Source organism: Ambystoma mexicanum, chromosome 13, assembly GCF_040938575.1.
Source record: "Ambystoma mexicanum isolate Mex_15411 chromosome 13, UKY_AmexF1_1, whole genome shotgun sequence".
Classification (NCBI taxonomy): domain Eukaryota; kingdom Metazoa; phylum Chordata; class Amphibia; order Caudata; family Ambystomatidae; genus Ambystoma; species Ambystoma mexicanum.
Genome location: NC_090938.1, coordinates 192573379 through 192596900, shown reverse-complemented (window position 1 = coordinate 192596900; position 23522 = coordinate 192573379). Strand labels below are relative to the sequence as shown.

The window sequence follows — 23522 nt, the reverse complement described above, 5'->3', positions numbered from 1 at the left end:
GTAAGACACTTTTAATGATGTTAAAAAACACATCAGAAGGAGCATGGCACAGAATCTCTCGTATCTACATTGGAATTTGAGGCGGTCTCACCCATAACTAGTTTCTCATAGCCATTGTCCATCTATGTGTTTTTTTCTTCATCCAAATTGCGCTGTCGGTCTACTCCTTGCCGTGCACTGCTCTCTCCTTGTACTAAGCTCCGTCAATTCCAGGTTCCTTTGAGTCCTTTTCATGGGGCCATTTATGACAGTTCTTTTTGCACACTTTATAGACCTTTTGCAGATCTCATGCGAGTACTTGGGCCTATTTGGCATTTCTGTCTTAGTGTTAGTCCTTAGTACCTGGGTGAGTACCAGGTCTACAGAAAAGAAGCGTGCTATTTGCTCGATTCCACAAACACGGGCCGATCAGGCCCAAAAAGGGGAAGCAAAAATACCTGCAACAAATAATAGTAAACTGACCTTTCTGCATACTGGATCTACTTAGTCTGCCAACACAGCTCCTCTGCTATGTTTGGTTCAATGGTAATAGCAGATTAGTGCCCCGGAAACTGTACTATTACAGCCTGATCTCAAGAGTAACTTTAAGGTAAAAAACAAATCCTGTAATTTACATGAATCACTAGTTGAAAAGAAAGGATTATAAACACTTTGTGACTACAAATGTATTTTTAGTCACAAATAAATACCTACAGCCTTAAAGACATTTTTCTCCCAAGTTCAAAAAAGGAGAGAGTAAAATGCTTCCAAGTCATCTCAATTTGATCCCGCTTGGAAAGTCAATTATTAGTAACTCTGACGCCTTCACCTGAGGTCCATTGATATTCTCTGCTTCTTGGAGTTCCATTTGCTAGATGTCTCATTTTGAAAGTATTCTGGTGTAAAAAGCAGGAGATTTGTGAGACTGAAAGAGAGTAGTGCTCAACAGAAGGAAGCAGGTGAGATTTTTAAATTCCTTTCTCAAAATGTTCTTATTGTAATCTGGACTCCTTGGGTGAGAACTTAAATGCATGGTTTGGTGGTAGTGAGTTAAATGTAATATTCTTAGCATTCTTGAACTTTATGAATATGATCATTTAAGAACAGATGCATTTGTGATTATTCCTAGTTGCATACATGTTGGCAGGGGGGCACACTGCTGATGGCAAGTTGTATCCAAGGGAGACGTTGAGTTATTGGGATATGGTAGTCCTTTCTATTAAAAGCCAACAGGATTGCCTATTTGCGTGCACCTACACAAATCTTTTTTTTAAAAAAAATGTTTGTGTTGGCTTCAAAAGAAGCTTTTTACCAATTGCAGTTCAAATTCAGCGTGAAAGAAAAAGAAACAAAATAAGTAAAAGAAAATTCCATAACACTAAAAAACATATGATACAATAATTTCAATCAATAGCTATAAAAAGGTAAAAATAGAAAAAGAAAAAGAGGAGAGAAGTAAAGAGGAAGGAGAAGATGCAAGTAAAAAAGAGGAGGGAATGACCATATTCAACCAGAATTAGCAGCTCTTTCAGTCTTATTATGGAGAAATAAACTTTCTTTCTCACTTCTCTCAATCGAGTTTTTTAAAGATGATTGATACCATCTCTAACAGGGCAAAAGTTAGATAGCCTTGAGTCCTGTAGCAATTGTAACAAAACATCTTTCTTTGTTGAAGTTCGATTATTTACAAAAAATCTCCCCAGTAGATTACGTCGAATGTCCTTGATGCCCTGGCAACTCATACTGAGATGGCGAAGTGTTTCCATTGGATGACCACAGAGCCGACATTTATAGACTCTCGTGCTTTTCTGTTTTCTCGCTTCAAGAATTTCTTTGGCCGGAAAAATATTGAAGCAAAGTTTTAGAAATTGCTGTTGCAACATCCGCCGAGGGACACTTACTCAAATACAGCGCAGTTAAGCCACGCTTCTTCAGAGCAACGCAGTATTTGCCATAAAGTTTGGATGACTGCGCCAGCTCTGAGGACTCAATCCAATCATACTCATACAGCCGTTTCTTCACAAGATCTGGAATTTCAATTAGTAGTTAGCAGTAGAGTATATTGAGTCCAACAAACCCAAGCATTTGGTACTCCATTCAAGAGTAAAGGCTCTTCTTCTGATTTCAGTGCTTGACCGAAAAACCCAAAACCGCTATCTGGTGGAGGCAGTAAGCATTTACGATAGAAAGATAGTTTTCCAGCTGACATAAGTAATGAGAGAAATCAGTCGAAACTCTTTTCTTATCACAGCCACAGGTATACAGTTAGGGAGGTCAAGTACAGCTCTCCAAAATAGGCCTTCTAGGATTTGCCATACCTTCCAGATCAACTGAAGAGAGCACTCAGCCCCATAGGTCACAATAGGGACTACCTTCATGGTGTAGAAACAGAGCAAGGGTGTTGGTGTGAATTTGCAATATCTGCATTTAATCAGTCCAGCCTGGGCTGTCCGCATTTTCAATCTGCGCCTCAGTGCTATTTCTCTTGGGGCTTCACTGTACATTACGTTGATCGGAATACCCAAATAGAGCAGTTCTGATGTCTCTCGGATCTGGTCACCATTTATATGCCAACCATTGAACTTCATGGAGTTGCGTCTTGTCTTCCCCAAAATAAACACCATTGATTTGTTGGCATTTACTCTTAAGTCATTAAAGTGCTAGAGCATTCAATTGGCGCTGGAGCCCGGTTGGGGTTTCATCCAGGAGAATGACATCATCTGCATACAACAGTCTATTCATTGGGGAGCCCGCAATACATGAGGGCGGGGGGGAAAGCATCTGATGTCCGTAAAGACGTCACCCAAGTTGGAGATGTATAATTTGAAGATAACTGGGGCTAGTCGACACCCTTGCTTGAGGCCCACTCCTGTTTTGATGGGGTTTGACAAGTCAACCTTTTGGTGCAGCTTGATTTGAATACTTGTATTGTTATGAAGGGCCTCCATGGCCTTGCGTGGGTCAGTAGGGCACCCCCAGTCCTTTAGCTTCTGCCAAAGTTTCAAACCCTGCTTGCCAGCCATCACAATGTTTGGAATCCCAGCTCCAGGCCGTAAGGTGATTCAGTATCAAGGCCGCAAAAAGTTTACCAATAACATCCAAGAGGGCGATAGGTCTATAATTTGCGGCCACAGACCTGTCACCCTTCTTGAAGATCGGTACAATAATAGATTTAGTCCAGGTTGCCGGAATGCTACGTTTTGTTTTCACCAGTAAAAATAGTTGGTGTAAAAAAGTTGCCCATTCCTCCGGATATTGTTTTAATGTCAAATTTGTGAGGCAATCAGGACCTGCAGCTCTGGAATTGCTTGACTAATTGATTAGGGCGAGGATATCTTCCCTTTCAGTTTCAAACTCCCGATTTGAGCATGAGTTTTCTACAGCCTTCGTGGCTTGCAAAGTGGGCTTTGAGAAGAGTTTGGAGAAGTGGTCCATCCAGTCCTTCGCCGGAATAGTTCACAAAAGGTAGCAGGCGCTCCTCTCCAGAGAGAACATGGCATGATAACCTGTTCTGAGGTGAGAGTTTGCAGCACACGCTTTTTGCTCACTGTACCTTTCACAGATGGGAAATATTCATTTGCATATCAGTCTTTGTCCCGCCCACATGGGCAGTCCAGCACCGAAATGCTATGGCAATTCCTCTCTGAACAAGAGTACCGACAGCAACCCCATACACGTGTTTCAGCCTTGTTGGGCCTCATCAGTGAGGTGAAGCTGTGCCTCTGTGAGCACAGTGAGCAGGGAGACCACGTCTAGTTGCCCCCACGTATCTTAGGGTGACCAACCCCAAGTTCCTTACACATATTTCACAAAAGGTAGCAGAGGAATTGCCATAGCATTTCGGTGCTGGCCTGCCCATGTGGGCGGGACAGAGACTGATATGCAAATAGATATTTCCCATCTGTGAAAGGTACAGTGAGCAAAAAGCGTGTGCTGCACACTCTCATCTCAGAACAGGTTATCATGCCATGTTCTTTCTGGAGAGCAGCGCCTGCTACCTTTTTTTTAAATCTTCGCCGGAATAGGGTTGGAGATGAGACTCTGTTGAGGTCCGTCTAGCATGTTAAAGATTTGCCACATTTCAGTCGAATTTTTAGATGCAACCAATTCCAGCATATGTTCAGCATTCAATTGCAATAGAGATTGCCTATGCTGTTTTAACCAGTTGTTGTATGTGGTCCTCGTTTTCTTAATGGCCACTAGCAATGCCGGATAAGGAATTTTCTTCAGCGCTCTTTGCATCTTTTTTAGATTCCTTTTTCTTGTAGCAATCTTATGGTCGAAAGTATATTTATGGTGGAAGCCCTTAGATCTTCCTGGGCCAGATTGTTCGCTAAAGATGGCCAAGGACCGCATATAATCTATGTCTTCCGGCCTACCATTATCTCTTAGGTTTTTGGATAATGTTGATACATTTTTCCTCAATAATCTTACTCTGTTCCTTCCAGGCTGTACTTCCCGGGCATCCCCATCTGACGAAGACTTTGTGGTCCTGCCCAATTCAAGTGTTAGTTTCTACATATTGTGGTCACTCTGTGTTCCATGATCGTCAAGGCCACTACTCTACAGTGAAAGCTGTTGGAAGCAAGGAAATAGTCTAGAATTTGAGAATCAGGCCCTCTCTTCCAGGTTGGATTTGGTGGAATGTCCCCCGGTGTAATGCAATTTAGTAATGAGATATTTCTCAGAAGGAACTCCTTCCTAAACAACAGGCCTCGCTTTTCAACTTGTAAGTTACTCAGATAGTGATTTATGAGAGCGCCACAATTATTGAAACAGTGAATATTTAATGCCCACATAAAATCACATTCAGATTGGAGTAGTCGATCATAGCAGCATCGACCTCCTCCAGTAACTGGTCCATGAAGTTCTTGGCTGCAGGGTTGTTGCAGTTCCAGTACAGGTTACACAGAAGGATCCGCCTCATAGCGTCCTCTTCACCGATTTGATATGCCAGTAGGTTGATCTAAATAAATGGTGAAATGTTTTTTGACCAGACTACTCGCAGGCTTTCGTTAATGGCGGTCAATAGGCCTGCCATTGGTCTGCCCTTCGGGCCTTTTATTGCTTGGTTGATGAGGAAGCGAAATCTTTGATAGCTTGAACACACAGCCACGTCTCCTGACGACAAATGAGCTCAAGGTCTCCCAATCGAATACTACCTTCTCCCAGTAGATGTTTACAGCCACGCGTGTTCCAGCAGCCCAAGTGGATGAAGGGAGGGGGGGGGGTTATTACCTGGGCTCTGGCGTTATGATCTTCTAGCCAGTGAGCTGGCCAGCCAGTCCCAGTTGTCCCCAGCCCTATCACCCAAGGTCCCTCGTGGCACACCAGAAGTGTTCTTTGACGCAATATTGTTGTTGATCGTGATTCTGAATTTGCCCTTATTTTTATTACTCGGTCCTTCATCACATCTAATTTGGTTTGTGTTCAAGGAACGGGCGCTGTCCATATTGCCTGTCTTCCAGCTCCCCGAATCAGAATTGTAGCTGTTAGGATGATGAGATTTACATAAATGAGAAACCGCATATGAAACAACATAGTGAAACATAGCAAATTTCACAAAGCCGGGGGGGAGGGTAGATGACTATAAAAACACATCTCGGACCTACACCGCAGCGGGAAAAAATCAACACATTTTCACAATGATTAATAGTAAGTGAATAGCCCTTTACTTCCTTGTGATCTAAAACAAGAGGGATAGTTTAGACCCTGCAGGAGAGCTTGTGATGATCCTTCTCTATTTCTGTCCTTGCTCGCAGCCCCCAGGGCCTTTTCCTGTCCCAACAGTTTCCAACCTACTTAGTTTTCTGACGCAAAGCTCCCAAAAAAATCTGCAATTACTTGGGTCCTATTACTATCCTGGTCCCACAGAAGAAAAAAAAATCATAGCATCACCTGGATTTCCCTGGAGGCCTTTACTTCTTGAGAGGCAAAATACTTTGGGCCCTGAGAATCGTAAGCCGGGCATACCATAAGAAAATGGAACAAGTCCTCTCTTTCCACTGCACGCATTGGACATCTTGGATGTGATTCTTCCTTCCATTTGTTAGTGACAACTGAAAGGGGTTTAAATGTTCGCTCGTGCAAGAAAGCGGTGTCTCATCTGCAGGTTAGTGAGTGTCGATCGATATGTTTGATGGCCTTCCCCACTTACAAATATGTCACTCCAGGAGCTGGTTATCTCCTCCTCACCCAGCCTTTTTACTATGCTTTTGGGCTTCTTTTAAATTAAGCTGTAGAAATCTGTTACCTATTGAATGAAATTCCTGATTGAGAATGTGGCCAAGACCCATTTCAGTAAAGTCCTTCGACAGATTCTTCCAATATGGGGAACCAAACATTTACGAAAAGTGTTTGTGCCATGCCAGATCCACCAGTTCTTTAAACTCTGAGGTTATTCTCTTGATCGCATATCTGTCCGGACAGTCCAAAACTCTCAGTTTTGTTTCTGGAAGTTAACATCTGCATGAAGAACAGCTGATGGGGAAACATCTGTGTAGGTACAGCAGGTTCTTTCAGAAGAGCCGCTCAAGAATGCCTATTTTCGCAAATTGGATTGTCGAACCCACATAGCTCTGTGCCACCCAGCTTGGCGCAGAAGACTTTTACAATTACTGCTGCATAGTTGTCCCTGTGTTTAAAGGTCACTTGATGATCTCTCCACCAGGCTTTTCTACAAGCAAGCGCAATGTGCGCCATACAACAGAAGTTGGATGTGAATGTCACTCATAAATGGGCAAAACTATCCACTACTTCACCTTTGACCGAAACCTGTTTGCGTTGCTTAAGGTCATCACTTTTGACTTGCTTTTATTCAAGATTAAGTGATTGCAAGTACTATAGGAAGAAACTGGCTGTAGCTGGGCGTTGAGGGCATTAGGAGTCCTCACAAGGAGGGCAGATTCGTCAGCATGAATAAGCATATGCACTGGCCTTTGATTTTATATTTGGGACATCCATTGCAGCTTCCTTGTTAGGTGAGTTTACCCAAAGTCCCACTTGGAGGTAAGACTTTAGTAAGCTATCCCGGTGGTTAGTAGTTATCTAGCATGTGGTTTTGCATGGATTCACATGCTCATGATATTCCCCGTCAGGCTGGGAATCCGTGGTAAAGGAAAAAACAGTTTCACTTTAGTTTATAAACTGTCTTTATCCTTGTTAGGAAACGTTTTAATGCTGTACCCTCTGAGTACACTACAAACAACTATTACTACAAGTATAGGTAACCCAACCTTTGGTATAAGCTTGTACTATAAAGTATTGGTTCCGTGTTGAGCAGCCAGGCTTATTTCAAGAGGGGAAATGTGAGCTGTATTGGAGTTGAACAAAGATTCACAGTTACATGTATTCAAATAAACACTTAAACTCAAGGTTTCTTGCATAAACAATGTATCAGTCAGTTATAAAGCCTTCTTCAGAAGGTAGCAATAGAATAGTAACACACAAATATACTTCAATACTGTACACTCAGTTTCTGGATCAGACAAGGCCCCTTTGGGATGGCCCGCAGACACAACCTACACCCACAGGTGACTTCAGTAACAAGGGTGCTGGGGACATTAATACCTTACTGTTGGCAAACAAAATACTCTTTAAAAAGTAAGTAAAAGGCAAAAGTTATTCGAACACCAGAAATACAAAGGGTCATATGCAGGGAAAATACTTTCAGATAGCAAGAGAAGAGTCATTCAATTCAATAGGCTAAGCCAAAGTCAATAGGCCAAAGTCTTTGATTGGGATGCAGCACTTAAGGTAAGTAAATGGAAAAGTCTTTGCACAAGTTCTTAGGAGTCTTTGGTAAAAAGAAGAATCAAATGTAGGGCCACAAGCTGATTAGACTTGTGAGTTGCAGACGTTACAAGCACTAGGTCAGTTCTCTTAGGCTAGTTTTACAGTACCTTAGTAAAGAAGAAAAAGATGCAGCTGAAGACTTCTGTTTCTGTACAGCTCTGCAGATCTCACTGTTTCTGGGCCTCAATCGTGGAGACAAGTGGGAGGACATCGGGGGACTCCTGCACTGTACTGGCACCGTCCAAGCTGGCAACCAGCAAACTTTACTTTCAGTGGCTGTTTCGCGTTTTAGCTCCCTGCGGTTCAGAAAATACCAATAAGCGCGGTTCCTGGCTGTCAAGGTGGACTTTCCTCACGTCTGGGGTCCCGCACTCTGCTGAGGGGGCTCAAGCTCGGTCAGTCCTGCTTCGTGGGAGTCTGGAGGATCTTCCAAAAGCTTTAGGCCAGCTTACAAGCAACACACACAATCTGGTGTCCTTCTCCCTGGCTCTACGGTTTTTTGCAGCACTCTGAGGAATGCAACCAGCTCCAAGATGGGTGTCCAGGTGGCTTACTTGGGAGTTGATTGGTCCTACCAACTCAAAGGGAGAAGTCGTCCTTTGCAGGGCTTCTCTGTTGATGCGAACTTGGCGATTCGGACCTGCAGCAGGTTTTCAACGGGCAAACCAACGGTCCAGGAGTTGCAGCAGCCGTCCTCTTCAAGCTCTTCTTCGGTTCCTTCGCCCAGTGGTCGACTCTGCCTTCCAAGCCAAGAGACTGGCCTTTTAGTCAGTTCTCTCCATTCATTCCAGCCTGGCTGCCACTCACCCAGCAGGGTGCCTGTCCTTGCTGGACAGTCAGCCAGCCAGTCGTCAGTGCATTTGGGTCTCCTAGCGTTTCGGGCACCTCATTCTCTTCCTGCCTACCCCAGACACTCTAGAGCCAAAAGCGGTTTTTACTCCTGAAGCCTGCCAAAGGCGAATGAACAAAGAGACAAAAACTGGTTTGGCACACAAGAAAAACTTGAAGGACCTTTCCACAAAGAAATGGCAAAAAAAGATGACCAGGATCTGTTTTAACAAAGGAGGATCAGACGCCATCTTGAAAAACATGGCTCCCGCGATTTAACGTTACCGGAGCTGCGAACAGTTTGCGGTCGGGGTAAATCATGGTAGTACATTGCAAAACCATGCCACCTGCCATTCGGAGAGGAAAGGGTAATATTTGACTGTTACATGAGTAACTAGACATATGGGATACTAAGTAACCCCTCCAGCACTCTATTGTAAGATAGGGTGTGCTGGGTCTAGAAATTTACAGGGCTAAGTGAACTCAATTTCATTCCGCTGTTCTGGGAAATAGTAGTTAATCCCAGAGAAGGTATTTAAACCTTGGGAAATCGAAAGACTTCCCTGTCTCACTGCACTGAAGATGCTTTGTGACACAATTGTAAAAGATGATGACTATGGAGTTGGTTAGACTCCATAACCAAAAAGAAATTCAGTGTATAACATCACATTAAATACATGAGAAAGTGGGGAAAAAGGGTCGCACTCTCTCCAGGTTAAAAAAAATCAAGTCCTCAAAATCCAGCAAAGTTGCTGGGGGTCTGTAAGGTAGAGGGAATTAGCACATTTCTCCCTAACAATCCTCTAAACCAATAACTGAACTCTGGGTCATACTGCCCCCAGCCAATGACTGCCCTCTCCCTAAGCCCCTGCTCGGGCAGCCATCTTCAAATCTTTACTGCACGTTCAAGAGTTGGCAGTCCTTGTGTCTCACTCTTTGAGCTTTCTGCATTTTTCACACTTTTTTTGTATGAAAACTGTTTTCAGTTCAATCAAGCCTGTGTGCTCAATCGTTTATCCATCCGATTAACGGCAACCCTTTTTTCGGCATCTTTCATCGCCCCTCCTGGGCAGAAATAGTAGAGTGTTTCTTCTTGGAAGTTTCCAGAACTCCATCAGGCCTACTCGGCACCGGATAATGCTGCAGGACTTCAAGCTGTGCACCTTTTGTGGTTTGCAGAATGTCTTCATGGACAAGCATTCCCAGTGCCTGTATTGTCTACACCCGATGCACAAGGAAGAGGATTGTGAGATCTGCGGTGGCTTCTCCAAGCGCACAATGAAGGATTGACGGGTCCAGTGGTGACGTGGGTCAAGGCCAGGGCTTGTGCCCAGGCTGGTTCACAGGGGCATGCCTCATCGGGATCCAGCAAGCCATTGTAGGCTTCAAAGTCCTTTTGAGGGTGCTCCATTCGTGGGGGCCCAAGACAAGGCCAAGCACCGTAAGTCCGCTTCTGTTGGGGTTTCCGCGCAAGCGGGTCCCATGACGGTCAGGGCGCGTTCCTAGTCTCCGTCTGCCTCAATCTCCAGCCACCGCTCCAGCTCTTTGCCCAAGAGAAAGTCGGCTACCCCAGGGAAGCTGTGGGAGAAACAGGAGAAGGCAAAGTAGGATAAGGTGTCCGACCTGCCCACGAAGGCTCAGGTGATCCAGGCCAAATCGTTCTCCTCGATCGAGTTGGTGGTGGCCTCCCTTTCAAAGGCAAAAGGGACTGACCCAGTCCAGGGTGCCCCGGTGGTGGCCAGAGTGGGTCTTCCTCCCAGGTGGCGGCTTTGTCCAAGCCAGTAGTGAAGACTCCGGAGAAGAGGATACCGGACCTTAGCCCGAGACCGACCCTTCAGGGCAGGATGAGGGGGAGGGGCTCAGAGAAGAACTCCAAGGCACAGACATTCCTTCGGCCGACGAGGAGTCGATGGTTTCTGTCAACACCATCCCGGAGGAGGGTGGTGACGACGAGAACGTCGGAGATGCGTGCCGGAAGCGGCGGCAATGACCATGTCGATGGGGATGATGAAGTGGGCGCTGGGGCCAGGGACCTGGTTCCCCAGCTACCTCCTAGAGACCTGTATATTCTCTCGACCCTGCACACGGTGGTGTCGGAGATTAAGAGGATGCCAGCGGCACCACCGGCGGTGACCCCGTTAACACCAGGACAGCCGGAAGAGACACCCTATGCATCCATTCCAACCTTCACTGCCCCCCTAGCTCCCTGGGGGGGACTGACACGGACACTGCATCGACCGGGGCATGACCCCGCCACCAATGACTTCTCCGCCGGACGAAGTGGGATATTTCAACTCCTTGATTGCCCATGCGTCGGAACTCTTCCAGCTCACTCCGGAAGAGGAGGGCTTCCTGTAACAGCGCCGAGAGAAGAAAAGGAAGACCATTCTGTCTGTACCGCTCCTAGACAACGTCTAGCATAAGGAGCTGGCTCTGCTGAGGAAACGCGCCTCAGCCCCTGTGAAGAGACGCTGACTTGAAAAGAAATACCGGGTGCCGGAGTCTGCGCCCAAGTGTCTGCGGTCTCAACCATCGCCAGACTTGGCGGCCGCCAGGAAGAAGTCTAACTCCTCGTCTTCTCCATCTGCACCCCTGGACAACGAGGTGAAGAAATTGGATTCCATAGGTAGAAAGGTCATCTACTCTGCGGCGCCGACGGTCAAGGCTGCCAACGCCTTAACGATCGTGGACAGATATGACCGGGAATCCAATAGAGATCGCTCCAAGCCTTTGGAGGTGGCCACTGTTGTCATCATGGCTCCCAGGGCGGCACGCTGCCCTCCAAGCAGAACTCAACTGGCCGAGATGTTGGGCCTGCACCCTAGTGGGAGGCCCGCTGGCAAACTTCGTCAGCGTGTGGGAGACCATCTCCACCGTTCGATGGGTGCTGGATGCTCTCGCCCACGGACACACTTTGGAACACACTTTGGAACAGGAACAACACATCCCTCAGCTGCTGCTGGAAGTTTGCCCATGTTTAAAAACATGTTTTTAAAAGAGGGCGATAGAGCTGGTTCCATAGTGACTCCAGAGTTTACACAAGATATTTTCTCGTAACAAAAAAGAGCGGGGGCTGGAGGCACATTCTTGATCTGGGATGACTTAACAAGTACCAACAGGTCCAGAAGTTCAGGATGGTCACGTTGCAGCACGTGCCCGACCAGCTGGAGGAGGGAGACTTTGTCGTCTTTGGATCTTGAGAACATGTACTTCCACGTCCCCATACTTGAAATGCATCGTAAGTTCCTGTGCTTCGTCGTACAAGGGAAGCATTACTAGTTCAAGGAGGTTCCCTTCGGACTGAAGTCAGCGCCCAGTGTCTTCAAGTGCCTGGCTCCGGTGGTGAGCCATCTACGGCTAGATGGGATTCATGTGTATCCTTAGCTCGACCATTGGCTCATCCGGGCCAAATTGAGAGACCTCACCGTCAAGCACACAGCGAGGGCCGTCGGGCTGCTGACGGACCTGAGTTCTGTGTGAATTATGCCAAGTCCTGCTTGACTCCATTGCAGGACGTGCTGTTTCTGGGATTCAGGCCCAACAGTGTCCTGCCTGGCGGCACCATCGGAGGAGAGGATAGCGGCCATCTTGGGCAAGGTGTTAGAACCGAGGGTTGCCACGGTGAGGACCATCAAGTCGCTGCTCGGCATGATGTCGTCATTTGTATATACCTGAGCATCCCCTGCAGATTGAGGATGTGCCCGCTACAGGAATTCCTGGACGCCCATTGGACCTAGGTGTCTGGAGGCTTCAGGACAAAATCGCACTTTGAGGAGTTTCGTCAGGCAATAAGGTGGTGGGCCGTGCGCTCCAAAATCGCCGGAGGCGCGGACTTCCAGAGTCTCCCGTACCAGGAGACTGTCACGACTGACGCTTCTCTGGAAGGATGGGGAGCCCACACCGGACGTCTTCATGCCAGAGTCCTGTGGCTGTCGGTGGAGAAGACGCTACACATCAACATACTGGAACTACGGGCAGTGTTTTGGGCTCTCAAGTCGTTTCTGCCATCCCTCAAGGGCAAAGTGGTGAGGGTCTTCACAGACAATACCACCACAATGTTTTACATCTGGAAATGCGGGGGCACCAGATCCCCAGCGCTCTCCAAAGAAGTGCAGGTCTTGTGGCACTGGGCCGTCGCCCAGAGGAGGTTCCTCATTCCGTTTCACCTGACAGGAGTAAAGAATACTGTTGCTGACTCTCTCTGCAGGGAGCTGCGCTCTTGCCACGAGTGAGAGCTTTGGCAGGATCAAGCAGACAAATGTTTCCACCAGTGGGGCAGTGCTCAGATATATCCGTTTGTGACGGCGACGAACACCAAGTGCCGGAGGTTCACCAGCAGGTTCCCCAGGGGGGGGGGGGGGGGCATGGGAGATGTATTCTCCATCCCTTGGGAAGGGCTGTTTCTATACGTGTTCCCTCCATTGCCAACACTGCTACAAGTCCTCAGTCAACTCAGACGGTACCAGTGCAGGATGATCCTCGTCGCAAGGCAGATCTGGTACCCGGACCTTCTCAGCATGTCGGCGTCCGTTCCAATCAAGCTGCCAGTGGTCTCAGATCTTCTCACCAGGGAGGGAAGCGCATTCTGCCCCACGATCCAGGGTCACTGAACCTGAAGGCCTGGCTCTTGCAGTGCTAGAGTTTGATGGTTGAGCTGCCGGAGTATTGCGGGTAGGTCCTCGCAAGGGCCAGAGCGTTGTCGACTTTGAAGTGCTACGAACACAAATGGAAGTGCTTTGCGACTTGGTGACGGTCGCAGAAGATTAATCCTCTGAGCGTCACGGTCCCCCAAGTTCTTCTGCAATTGTTGTCATTGGCTAAATCGGGGCAGGCGCATGCCTCCATTAAAGGTGCATCTGGCGGCTACCTCCCGCTACTCCCGATCTCTAGGATGGTCTTCCCCTTTAGTCGCACCGTGTAGTCGAAGAGTTCATCAAGCAACTGTTCCGTTAGTTCCCGCTGTGAAGACTCTGGCCCCGGCGGAACTCAATGTGGTATTGACTAGGCTCATGGGGCCTCAATTCGAGTCTATGCATCAAACATGGCTTAAGTTGCTGTCTTGGAAGACAGCTTTCCTCGTGGCCGTTACCTCCGCCAGAAGAGTAGGTGAGATCCAGGCCCTGTTTTGCAAGCTGCCTTATTTGACTTTCCACGAAATTAGGGTGGTGACGCACCCTCCTTCATGCCCAAGGTTCCGTCGGAATTTCATCTCAACAAACGCTTGGTGTTGCCTGTGTTTTTTCTGACGCCTTTGCCAGCTGAAAGGAGTTTGCACTCACTAGATGTGGCTCGAGCGCTGAAGTTTTATGTGGCCCACATGAAGAGTTTCCGGAAGACTTCTCAGCTTTTTGTGAACTTTGGCCCTGTGAACCATGGGAAGGCTTTGTGCAAGGCTTCAATTTCCAGGTGGCTCTCCAGCTGCATCACTCATTGCACTAGTTGGCAAACTGACTGCTGCTTAGCCGTCCGAGAGCCCATTCTACCAGAGCGATCGCTGCAACAATGGTGTTCCTGTCTGGTGTGCTCCTGCTGGACGTTTGCAGGGATGCTACGTGGAGGTCGACGCACACCTTCCCGAAATTCTACTGCGTTGCCAGGGATTTGCGGGAGGAGTCTAGTGTCAGCCAAATAGTGCTGCGCAACCTGTTCGCTTAAAGGTGAGCCTGGTGAGGAAGTAAGAGTAATTGCTTCTGTTGAGCCTTGCCACCTCCCGTGGATGTGTATGTATGTACTGCTATGTAGTCTTTATTCATGAGCATGTGAATCCATACCAGACCCCATGCTGGAGAAGGAACAAGTTACTTAACTGTAACTGTTGTTCTCCAGCATGGGTCTCGCATGGATTCACATGCGAACCCTCCCGCCTGCCCCTCTGCGGCTATTCTTTTGGTCCTACTGCCACTTTACGTTCTACCAAATCTGAAGATGGCTGCCTGAAGAATAGGGGCTCAGGGAGAGGGCAGTCATTGGATGGGGGTAGTATTACCCAGAGCTTAGTGATTGGTTTAGAGGAGAAAGACAGTTTATAAACTAAAGTGAAACTGGTTTTTCTTTTACCGAGGATTCCCAGCCTGACAGGGGAACATTCATGAGCATGTGAATCCATGCCAGACCCCTGCTGGAGAACAACAGTTACAGGTAAGTAACTTGTCCAATCCCCAACTCTTAGTATCAGTCTGTACTACTCAGAGACCTTGGTAGAGCAGTCTGGCTTATTTTAAGATGTGAGCTGTACTAGCCAGTAATGCACATCCAAGAAACACTTATTCATGCATTTATATTAAAATATATATTTACTATATTTACACGAGTCACTGTTAAATAGCACAATATACCAACACACATAGGTAGACTTTATATTACTTTCAAAAGGCTACTTCTTAGTTGGTAGTTGCTGAACGCGTACAATTGTTGCAGGAGTTTGACAGGTCTGCGGTACTATCAGTACTAACGCGCACCCACAAAGTAAGAAAGTAATTGCATTGAATCAGAATACACATATAAGATGGTGATTTTTGGGAAGGGAAAGCACGTTATCCTAATAGAGCTTCAGGTTCTAGAGGCAATTTCCCTGCAGCAAGTCTTTTAAAGTCCAAAACGCCACTGTATTTAAAAGGCAGTTCGGAGTAGCTTAAAGTCTTGAAAAGCGGCAAAAGTCAAAAGTTCCTGTGGATACTTTCTAGTCTCTAGGAAGGAAGATTAAAAAAAGGTTTAAAGGCGAAGTCCAATCAAAAATGTTGTAGTACCCAAAGATGGGCCATAATCAAATATACATAAAACCTATTTTTAAACAAAGTTTCTATGTAAAATTTTTAGCAAATGAGGCTCAAAGTTTTGACATGGGGCATCCATTTTGTGATATGACGCAGCCTCCTCTGTTCATGTTAAAGGATAGTTCCGGGACTTTTTTTTTATTGTCCCTACGGGTCGGCCATGTGTTTGTAAGCATAAATCGGTAGATCGTAGGAAACTTTCCTATGGACCTTACCCGACTTTTCGCCCATTATCGCACTCGAAATCAGCCTCCATTTTGTGATAATCCTATCATTTCGGCCCATCGACCTGGCTCACCTGCCTTTGCGGCACTAAATCAAATCCCCCGCCCCTGAAACAGACTTCATCAAAACATTCATATTCCCCGCCTCTATCCGTGACGTGACTGTGCTGCGTAGGCAAACGCGCCCAGGCGTCTTCTACGCGACTCCACACAGACCCCGGAAATCAACACAGATCAGCTCACAATACAGCGCACCACAATTCGGAATATGAAACTGTACTTTGAAATCAAACCGCAAGATTGTAAATGTGGTAAAGTACATTTATTTGACATCAAATGTTTAGAGAATATTCAGCGATTTGCATTTTTATTTGCTCATGTTCCAAAAAGTTCGTATTGAGGAACGCGATGGTCCTTTGCTGTACACAGGGTCTTAGAGCATCTCACAATACAGCGCCACAATTCGGAATGTGAAACCGTGGTTTAAAAGCAAACGGCAAGATTGTACATTTGGCAAAGTACATTTATTGGACATCAAATGTTTAGAGAATATTCAGCGATTTGCATTTTTCTTTGCTCTCGATCCAAATTAGTTCGTCTTGAGGGAAGCGATGTTCGTGTGCAGTACACAGGGTGTTGGTTTACGATAAAAATAAGCTCTTCGGTCGCACTGATAATCGCATGGCTGTTCCAACAACGAGGCACTAGGCCACCACAACGGTAGGTATGTTGCATCTAACCGTTAGTACCGCGTAAGGGCATACTTGTACTTGGCGATCGTCCCATAAAATGGTCAGGGTGGTAACGTTGTTCACGCGGAGAAGCAACTGGCGGCTGTAGAAGCCGTCCGCCGGTGTCTGGTACTCGTGACACAGACAGTAGTGAATGATGTACCTAAAAACATAAAAAATGAAATTAGTCTCACCATCAGATCCTTATTAAAATTATTCATTTCATAGCGAGGACAGCGCTACTGGGTGTACACAAGTGTTTAAAGGCGTGGCGTGGCGAGGCAGGGAGGGGGGGGAGTGGAGTACAAGGTAAGTAGCATAAAATAATAAATAAATAGGGCCAGCTGGTGGCAAGTGCAAGGTAAGTGCAGAACAAGTGCTGGGAAGGGGGGGCTGTAGGATACTGAGACAGTCCCCCAGTGCAGGGGTTGACAGGGAGGCAGTGCAGGTGGAGAGTGGAAGGGCCCAGGACCGAGGTCGCAGACAGAGGACCAGTTGTAGCAGGGGAGAGGGAGAGAGAAAGCAGAAGCAAAGAGGAAGGTTTTGAGGTGCTTCAGTAAAAGCAGATGTTTCTCCTCAAGATAGTGCGCGGTAGAAAACAATATGCCACATAGAACGAACAAGTACAACTGAACCCGTCTTTAAAGCCACTGTATAGTAATGAAATTGCGGTATAAACTCATCAAAAGTTACTTACATTATATTTGCATTTTCCATTGTGTCTCTGTGTAGGGCAGACCCGAAACACCACTCCTTCTTTGCCGACGTTACTTCTTCTAATGAACGTGGGTCATCGTTTCGTTTCTGAAATTTTATTCATTATCTTTTCTTAGTCTTTCGGGATGGTCCCGGCCTGTCAAGGTCAAATCACAATAGAACCTTATACTGGGTCGTGGGCCGTTCCGCCACCCGAGCAAAACATCAAAGCAGCTGACCTTCACTTTGAGCGAGCACACATTTCTAGTTTGGGCCTGCAACATGAGGAGACTCGAGAGAACAGACAATCGAATTACAATCATTTAAACCGTGATGTGTATTTCTCAATGAGCTCTGCTTTAGGTGGACATGGAACAGAGGCAATGTTGGGTGGCAATGCAGTTGTCCCCTGCATAGGTTCGTTCACCACTCCATGTATGTGCCTATCGAGGACATCTACGATAAGTCTCTCAATAAACTCATATTGCATATCCTCAAACACTGGTTTGATCACCCATTGTTTACTTCTTTTAGTGAAGGCCTTATTGTAGCGAAGCGTCCCTAAAGTTCCGGTCGTCCTACTTTGTTGACGGCCAACATTATGGTTATGTGCCAAGACCGCTAGAAGAGTCCGATTTATCATGCCTTCCATGCCAAAATGCAATCTTTTGGGCCTGTACTTTAGGCACATATTGTGGAACACCTCCAAATCTCCTGTGTGGCAGAATTCCGTGAGTCCCCTCAAATCTCTTGTTATAGTTTTATCAAATACAATCTTTTCAATGGCCTTGTGAGTGGGTGATGAAGGAATCAACCACTTCTTCTTCCGTGCCTCCTCTGTGGACAAATGGCCATGTTCACATTTGTGGAAATGTTCATTTGTCGACCATTGATGTACGTTGCTACAGTGCAACATTACTGACCGCCATTTTTCCAACGACCCTTCACATGTTTTTGAGCTCCACCAAAGATGGTTGCTGATTGACTTGGACCACTGTGAAATACCTTGCATATCTTTTTTTTTTCCTGCAGCCGACAATTTTTTATTGATTGTTTTTGCAAGATGCCATACGTCAAATTGGTGATTTATATTTTTGTACTCTTCTCTCATTGTCTTGGCAATTGAAACGTGTCTGTCCGTGGCTATCAGGTCGATCACCATTCCCCGCGATTGTAGTTCTTGCAATGATGCTACAAAGCCAACTTTCTCCATGGCCACTGAGGATGTACTTTGTGACACCTGCACGACCACCGAACTCACAATTTTCTTACTTTCCATGTCCTGAAAGTGGTAGGTGCAGTACTTGGCTGAAAATCCTGGGCTGTCGCACTGTCCATCACCGGCTAGCCTGAAGCGTTTGCCCGCGAATGTACTTTCCATTGACATTTTTTCCATTCTCCAAGCTTCGCTGATGGCTGGAAATAGATAATCGGTTTGGTATTTGTAGAACTGAGTTTTCGCAATGAAATGGATTCCCACAAACTGAAAGAAATACTGTAACTTTTTAAAACTTGAACCACTAAAAAGTGCGGCCGCTGCACAAAGTAGATTGCCTGCTGGCAGTTGCCCCAGCATGGGTTGTGCAGACCATGCGAACGGATGATATTGTGTACAGGTGGCATGTATTTTAAGGTTAGTGCCTCGAATTGCACGAGTCACATTAATCAATGGCTCCCCACATACTTCCCCACCAACCCAATGCCCACATTTCATCATCATAATAATATCCATCAAACAGCTATCGAATACAATGAATTTGGCCTCTTTCCTTATACTGTCACTCTGCATCCCAGCTGGTTCGGCCTGTAACGTTGAGGACATGTCACTCGCATGAAAGATACAATCTCTGATATCGTCTTCCGCTATGCTGAGTGATATTGATGGTGTTTCATTGTCGTCCATGTCATTCTCTTCCACTGCAACAACTGTTCCTTGTCCGGAGATGGGAGAAAAAAACAATGTCTTCAACTTTCGCGCGCTCTTATTTTTTGCGGGTGTGGATTCTGTGAATTGATCTCCGACTGCATCCAAACTACCAGGAGGACATTCACTATCAATGGCTGGTGGTGGTATAGCTCCGTTGTCAATCACTTCATATTCTTCCCATTGGCACGATGCATCTCCAGTCTCAAGTCCCTGCCAAAAGGTTTGACAAGCAACATCTCTCGTTCGCTTCACTGTCTGTGTAGATCTAGTTCTTACACCCACTCGCAACTAGAGGACAGATTAGAAAAGGGATGTTCAGTTTAAACACAACTTACAGTATTGAACTATTGACAGTGAAAGACAACATAATATAGTGAACAGGACACTAACCTTCTTTTGCTTTCTTTTCTTTGAAACTTTCTTGCCTCGAACTTCAACATCTGGACGCTGTTGCTCCGACTCGTGTGTGCATGTCTCCACTTCCTCTCGCGCTGCAACGACTATATTTTCATGATAAGCACATCCATCACTCACTGAGGCTCCATCGACTCCCTGAAACATAGAACTTTCATTAGTATGTATAATAATATTGAAAACACAAAATGTACTTGGGGACCAATACCCATACGTACATCTCAATAGCAAAACACGAATGAACGCCTTGTGTAGAACATTCAAACGACAATAGTTCACGCATTGTTGATCTAGTTAGATTGAACTGTCAAGATCCATACCTCGGGCTCCGCATAGACTTCCATTGATGATATTATTGAAGATGACGCTTCAGCAACTCCCTGAAACACAGTAATTGCATTAGTATGGTTTTCTATTTTGTTTAAAAGAACATAAACTTTCTGCAGGCGTCAACGGCTCATCTAAATAGACCTGCACAAATGATCAGTTGTCTAAAATAAATAATGGATATCTAAATATGATTCGATTTGCTCCATCGTTGGAAGTGTCACCACCCAGAGATCTGCATCAACTACTAGGGGTGATGTTCTTGTTGAAGAAGCTCCGTCAGCTCCCTGAAACATAGTACTTGCGTTAATAAAGAAGGAAGTATAGCGGATGTAATCACGTCATTTGATCTCGCATGATTGATCTGTCAGTATCCATACCTCGAAATGCATAAGAACATCAAGGGACGCTGTAACTGCGGTGCACACTTCTGCAAGCTGTTGCGCCGACCCGTAACTGCATGCTCCCCCTTCTTCTTGGACTAATGCTCCATCGACTCCCTGAAACATAGGACTTTCATTAGTAATGAACACAATATTGAAAAAAGAAGACACATAGGAGGGCGACGACAGAAGGACATACCAATGGCTAAAAACGAAAGAAACATTGTGTGTAACAATCACGCTACAAGAATGCAAGATCTGATGATCTCCATCGATGGAACTGTCCGGAAACGTACCTCGAGCATCTGAGTGACATCTACGGTTGTCGTCAATGCGTTGGACTCCTCAGCATCTCCCTGAAAGACAGTACTTGCATTATTTTGGATAACAATAATTATAACTGAAAACAAAGACTAGAGGACGAGTACTGTGGTGTACCATTAGGTAAAATAATTACACGATCAATTAAAACTATTGATTTACATGCCTAAAACAAGTCAGTGTCAGAATAGCTAAGTAAGATTACCCGATAGGCGCTTGAAGTGGCTGATGACTGCAATAACGACACGGATGGAGAATCTTCCGCCTTCATATTGAGTGGATACATAAATGGGGAAATTATTGTTAGCTAATGCTACACACTACCGCAAGGCCGAGAGCTAAATCCGTAAACTTGACTCACCAGTGGAGGGATGTGGACGAATAGAGTGGGAATAGCGTTTGAGAGCAATTTTCGCCTCGCTCGCGGTGTTTTCTTCTTTATTAGCAATGATGTGGAGTACATGTCTGGGCTAAAGTGCCTGCTGCAGATGCGGTATCGATCACCCCTCTTGTCCGCAAAGACTTCTAGGACTCTACTTTCTAGCTCAGAGGCTGGATATCCGCAATATCGGACCCATTCTCTTATCTGATCTATTGTCTTAGGGAAAACATGCATTATAGTACCTTCAGATTTGTTATGGGTCTTCGAAGGGCAACCGCCAATGGAACAGGCAGGCATTATGGAAAGTTCTGAAAAGTAAAGATCAACAATTCTCTATGAATACCAATGTGTTAAAACATTAAATGACACATAAAAGGTTCAATGCAAGGTCCGTTTTGGTTCTTGGAACTATACACGTTATTCACATGCGGATAAGTATTTCAATAACTTTCAAAAAATAGAAAAAGTAATTTGACTAAACTCAGAATATGTGACTAGTTCCTTGCATGTACTGTCGTGAACGAAAAGAAAACATGGATGCAATTTGATGACTACTAGCAAATAGATATAAATTAAAAAATTGGACGCAAAATGATTATGGTACATGGACTTACCTTGACGAACAAACAGTTAGATGCAGGGATCAGAGTAGTTTCTTGTCGTAGAACAGGGAGCAGTTCACAGGTTGCAAACTGACGAGTTTGCTCAAAGTGGTCACGGAAGTTCACAGAGACGAAGAGCAGATAACCAGCACGTTCACGGGTTGACTAGCAAAGCGCAAAGAAGTTCTCATTAGAAATATGAAGTGGGTTATAAAGAATTCGAAACAGGGGTGTGTTTGTGAATGAATGACGTGTATATGTCGTGGCATTATGCGGATTGCAGGAGGGCGTCCAGCGTGAGGGGGGATGCTTGGCAGGAGACACGGGGTCTGGAGGTAGACATGGGAACAACAACCCATGCTCTATAGACCACTTTGAAGTGTACATGGTCTTTGGCACCTCTTGGCCTTTATCGCTCCCTGACAGCTCCACTTGCCAGCAGCGCAAGTACCCTGGTGCGAACTGCCTTTGATAGGGCGGGGGGTGGATCGGGGCGGTGGTCGTGCAGACAAGACACAGGAAGACTCGTGAATGGAGACACACTTATGTGGATTGCAGGGGGGCGTCAAGCGTGAGGGGGGATGCTTGGCAGGAGACACAGGGTCTGGAGGTAGACATGGGAACAACAACCCATGCTCTATAGACCACTTTGAAGTGTACATGGTCTTTGGCACCTCTTGGCCTTTATCGCTCCCTGACAGCTCCACTTGCCAGCACAAGTACCCTGGTGCGAACTGCCTTTGATAGGGCGGGGGGGTGGATTGGGGCGGTGGTCGTGCAGACAAGACCCGTTTGCCGCAGGGCCTCACCAAGGAGAGACCATCTAACTGAATGTAAGAGGATGGCTGCAGGATCTACTACATGGAAGGCAGGGGGGTGAGTTTATAAATACCTCACCCTCCCAGGAGAATATATGGGGGTCATCTCTGTACCCGGTGCCCAAAAAGAGGATTTATTATGATCAACCATATTTATTATTTACCTATAACCATGTTTTGTATCAATAAAATCCAACGGCTTTTTATTGCCAACGCTTGATGCCAACCCACAAAATAATATATGTATGACTGCTGCATATATGGGTTCAACGGTTATGTGGATTGAAGGTGTGCGGCCAGCGTGAGGGAGGATGCTGGCCGGAGACATGTGGTGTGACAAGACAAGGCACTGGAAGGCTATTCAACGGAGACACACTAGATTCATTTAAAAAATCAAAACAACCATTGTTAAAATATATGTTGGGCTTTATTTTAGATTTTAATTAAACATAAATAATAAACATTACACATTGTAAAGTTGAGGTTGCAGCACATCGAGGGAAAATCTGCGGTATTGTCCACTGTCACAGGGGAAATGTTGTCTAATGGCAAGTACCGCACAGGCAGGTATTACTCTCCGAACGCGGTGTCCGAGCCTCCCGTGAAGCCACCAAGTGAAGCAACGATAGGCCACCAGCCTGTACCACCTGTGAAAAAAAAAGATGCAAACTGTATTAAACTGACAAAACTTTCTTATGAATGTCGATTCAGGTAACACATGTCATTTTTCTTAGAAAAAAATTATATCTAGAAAATGCACTATATGGAACCAATTTACATGCGTTCGAATGATATGTAAATGTAATTTTATATGTGGGAGACGACCATGAAATAGTAGTGGCATCACTGACATCACAAACAGAGTATACTTACTCGTTACTCGGATTACGCGGACGAACAGTGCCACGAAGTTCGTGCATAAGCACCATCATCATCCTCAACACGGTCCGTGAGAGGCAGGCTTCCCTGAACTCTGGCAGCTCGGTGATGCATTGCGGACTTTGCTCGCCTTCCTGCAGACTTTGCTCGCTTTCCGAAATGTAGGCCAAGCACCCGGAATTTTCACGGCAGCAGCAGTTCTCCTCCTCAGTTGGCATTAGCTCGCACCGATTGCACGTGCACCAGGTGGAGACGCCGTCCATGCGACATGGTCCAGGCTCTTCATCCGTTGACTGGTCCTCCCAACTGCCGTCCGAATCCCCATCGTTTTCGCGTGCTTGCCTTTCCAGTAGTTCCTCCTCGGTGTACTCTGGCTCGTACATATACGGCATTATTGTGGCCATTGTGCGGTAAAGATAGTAAAATAATTTACAGAGATGGTAC

The 23522-nt window shown here is 46.0% G+C and overlaps 1 protein-coding gene across 2 annotated transcripts in view; it reads left to right on the top strand.

Annotated features, from left to right (window-relative positions):
- Positions 1 to 23522, top strand: part of UBE2T (ubiquitin conjugating enzyme E2 T) — a 275752-nt gene that overhangs the window by 141446 nt on the left and 110784 nt on the right. The window lies entirely within an intron of this gene.